The sequence below is a fragment of the Mesocricetus auratus genome, unplaced genomic scaffold (genome assembly GCF_017639785.1).
Source record: "Mesocricetus auratus isolate SY011 unplaced genomic scaffold, BCM_Maur_2.0 Super-Scaffold_15014, whole genome shotgun sequence".
NCBI classification, from domain to species: Eukaryota; Metazoa; Chordata; class Mammalia; order Rodentia; family Cricetidae; genus Mesocricetus; species Mesocricetus auratus.
Genome location: NW_024429186.1, coordinates 69666773 through 69671151, shown reverse-complemented (window position 1 = coordinate 69671151; position 4379 = coordinate 69666773).

Genomic DNA, 4379 nt, shown 5'->3' with positions numbered 1-4379 from the left:
TTTCTTTAAATATCTAAGTTCATTTATGAGCAATGGAGGGCTCTATTAATCACTAATGAACTCCTAAATGCCACCTTCAGCTGAAATAGTGATAGGTAAAATTATACTGTGACACACTGAGTGACAAAAAACATCCCCCTTACCTAGTTTCACAGTGTGTTATTGAATTGCAAGGCACTGCTTTAAAGGAATAAAATAAATAGCTAATGGTCCCTAGAGAATCGATTCCACTTTGCCATATGTCTACTTCTATGTGTATGTCATATATATACATACACATATACATTCTTTTGCATAATTTTGACAGTTATTTACAATCCTTCATGTCACAAACATCCACCTTCTTACCTGTCAAATTTCAGTGAAGAGAGCCATTTGCTTTTCTATAATTAAAAGTGATGCTTACAAAACCAGAAGTATATATAATTCCAGGCGAACTAAAGAAAAACAGTTGACCTCTAGACAGCAGTAATATTTCTAGGATCCTTTGAGCCTCCTACTTGCTTTACATTGACCTAGAAACTGTACTGATTGAGGGGGGGATGTAATTTTCCAACATGGTTTCTGTATTAAGTTTTGATTTTACAAGAATGTGTGGTTACCCTGTCCTTTTGCCAAGAGTGTTGCTCATAAATTAAAGAGAAGGCTCTAAGTTGCCTTTGCATGGCCTGAGTTTCTCTCCCTGACACAGTTTGTAGTCTTGTTAGCCTTTACCCAAGACAACCCAATGGAGAGTGTCTCACATTTGATGATCACATGATATCTGTTCTAGGAATGACTTCCCTTTCATGAAATTCTTTCATTCCACTGGCCTGCATTTGTTGTTGGTCACATGCTTTCAGACTCTTTTGTTCTGATTTAACTAAGGTGATGACTTGTACTGACCTCATATAAACAGAAATCACCCAGATTAGATAAAGCCAAGAAACCAGGAAGCAGGCTGTGGTAATAGGCCTAGGGAAAAATAGTCACTGCATTCCAATGAAGAAAATTCTTATCTGTAGCAGTAGGGTGGGTAGGGAGAAGCCTATGTGTGCCTAGATTTAAAAAAATTAAACTTACTGTAGCTATTTGGCTTCAGTGGCCTCTTCTGTAACTTTCTGAATTTCCTCATAGCCTGTCTTGTAACTTAATCTATACTTTTCATTCCTTCTTACTGTTAATTTTTAAAGCTTTAATATTTCAATGGACTGAAGCAGAAGGCTATGAAGTCATCCCCATTGCCTATAAACTCTTTGGACAACTTATTTCTCCTTTATTTTTGTCTTCTTTTCTAACTAGTGTTCCTTTAAATAATAGCTTCCTAAAGCACAGGCATAACAACATGGCAGTGCCTGCTGCCTCAGGTGAAGATTCCTATCTATAGGGTACTAATCACATTCCATACAATAGTACCTTTCTTGCCCAGGCCACTGCAGAGCTATAAAGTACTCAAGACAGGATTTCCTTGAAACCCCATCACAATGCAGGGACTCAGAGAATGAACAGTCTGAATGTGAAAGCTCTGGCAAGTCTGTCTCCTATGAAGGCTACAAACAATTTTGCAAGTTAATCTTTGAATGGGTTAGCTCAGAATTGTACAGCAAGGTATACACCCACAGGTGACCGTAACTATGGTTTCTTGTTTCCAACTTGAAGTCTCAGTATCCTGGTGAAATGTCTGGGTAGCTGGCACAGTGGGAGGTGCCTCTGAGAAAGCACTTGGTGAAGTTGGCTGAAGCCCAGTGGTTCCTTTCTGTCTTCATTTTTGTTACTCTTCTGCCCATAAATGTTTCTGCTCTGTCTGATTTTATTTTTTCATTTTCATATACTTGCTGGTCCTTACACCTTAGAAGGAAATTTGTCTTGCAATTTTATGAGCTATCACTAATTTGTTCCTTTATAACTATTTGTAAAGAATCTATTATTTGTTAGGTATAATCAAATATCAGATGTTGCAGAAATATCAAGGAAAAGTAAATAAAATTCCTGTTCTAAAATAATTCTTATTCTAATGAAAGAGGATGGACAGACAGAAATAGATATTTTGGATTCTCACTTATATATTACATCCACATGCTGAGTTTATTAGACTTATTGTAATTTTTTATACTCTCCTCATTTGAATCTCTCTAATAGAGTCCTTATTCTTTTGCATGTTTAGACATCTGAATTTAGTAAATATGGCATATAGATTTCCTATAATTCTGTTTTGGGTTTTTTTCATTTTTATATATGTACTTTTGCCATTTGGTAATAATATCTTTTTATATTCCTGGTACCTTTTAACTAAATGACCATCATTGAGAATTTATAGGAAACTAGTTCTACAGTGAAGATGTTATTTTATTGTTGTTATCAATTCAGAATAAGACTAAAAGAGATGGAAATATTTTGATTCATGGAGTGCTAAAAGTCAGGGTTCTGGTTATGGAGGCCGCTTAACTTTCTGCATGAACTTTCTGAGATACTCTCTCTCTTGATAATAATACAATGAGAAGTTAATATGCCTCACTTTCCCAGTACATCTCTTTTCCCTTATGATTTAAGTGCCTTGAGGTTAGCTTTCAACTCTCAGGAACCAGCATTTACTAGGGAGAACCAGAGCTAAACAGCTCTTTCAGGAACTCTTTTCAGGAATTCTTCAAGATCTTGTCCCTCATGTCTTTGTTGACTTTGAATTTTTCCCAGTATGTCTCTCATTGTTTGATCCAGCCTTTCAAGTTCTTAAAGGAGCAGGAGATGGCCTTTATGCATTAATCCATCATAGAGAGAAGTATAAGCCCTTTACTGTAAGAATTTAATCATTTAATGTAGATAAGTTCTCTTTTATCATCACTAGATCCTGGTAGTTTTATCCTGTTCTCTGACCAATGATTCGTTTTTTCCACAAATGCTCATCATAAATAAAGACTGTCACAGTAAGGGACAGCCTGTGAGGTGATGTGGATGGGTCCTCTATCTTCACCACTGAAGTAAGAATGCAGAGTGCCCATGCTGTTGAGCAGACAGTCACATAAGCTTCATATAAGGACAATAGTTGATTTTAATATTTAGGTTTCTACAAATATTTCTGAAGGAACAAAATGAGCCATTTTGTTCTTAGTACTTCAGGTGATTTTATGACTTTTGAAAAATGACTATAGATACACAATTCAGTCAGTAGAGAGATTTCACATGCTGAAATATGCCCTTCTTTGTTTTTCCTGACAGTAATGCATGAATAAGAGCCATAACTACTTGGAAGACTTTCCACAGTGTTCTGGTATTGATGCAACTCAGCTGGGTTCACCTTGAGATTGAAGTTCACTTTTTCCTCTCTGGCATCAACATGATTTATCTTTTGAAATACATCCCATGGATTCATGCACATTTCTCTGCATCTGTTTCTAAATTGTCAATAGTCATTACATTTAGTGATCCTCTTCTGTCTCAATAGCCATACAGAAAACAGTCTGTTATATAGGGTAGCTTTGTCTCTCTAGCTGAGTATCCTACTTAGACTGACACCCAAATAAGAGCATGTTTCTAACACAGTTCCATCTAAATGTAAAACTGTTGTTTTTATAACATACCATAATAGGGTTAAAATACTGACAATAGCATATCCTGACTGGAATTCATATTTTATTGAGAAAAATATTTAATAATATTTAGATACAAATGCATAAATATATCACAACATTTGAATATTTAAATGTGAATTTGTAAGTTGTATTAAATCACAATACTTTTGGTCCATGAGGGTGAAGGGAGAAGATGGGAACAGGGTGTAGACGATTGTGCATACAACAGAGACAGTCCCTTGGTAGACAACTTCAGTACTTCTGCTCAACATTATTCCAGAGTATAAGGAATATATAGGACTGGGGAGCCTAGGGACAAAACTTAATTTGCAGTGTCACAGTTCCATCATAAGGCTTTGTATGTGGCAGTAGGGTCCTTACAGCAATGCTCTTAGCACAATTCTTAGTTACCATATTGCATCAGGTGAGGCTTCTAGTAGGAAACTGGGCCGGCCAAAGGTCAACTTAGAGATAAAATAGGTATCCAGACTTAGAGACAGCTTTCAGATAAGGTCAGTCTACCAGTCCTAGAGACATACTCCAGGTAAGGGCAGGTGAAGAGCAGGAGGGAGTGTCTATGTGGTCAAGCTTTGGAAAAACAACCAAACAGCCAGGCCATGATAGACAGCAAATTCCAACTAACCAGAAATGTCTCCCAACAATGTCTTTACATTTAAAACTTTGCAAAAATAGTTAGTGTTTACATTTGAGATGATAGTTAGTATTTATCACATATATGAAATTCTAAAATCTTAGAAGTTAACATTACCATTACCAGCATTCACAATATTTGACCTTCTATGTATTTCCTCCATATTAGCAAGTAATGCAGAG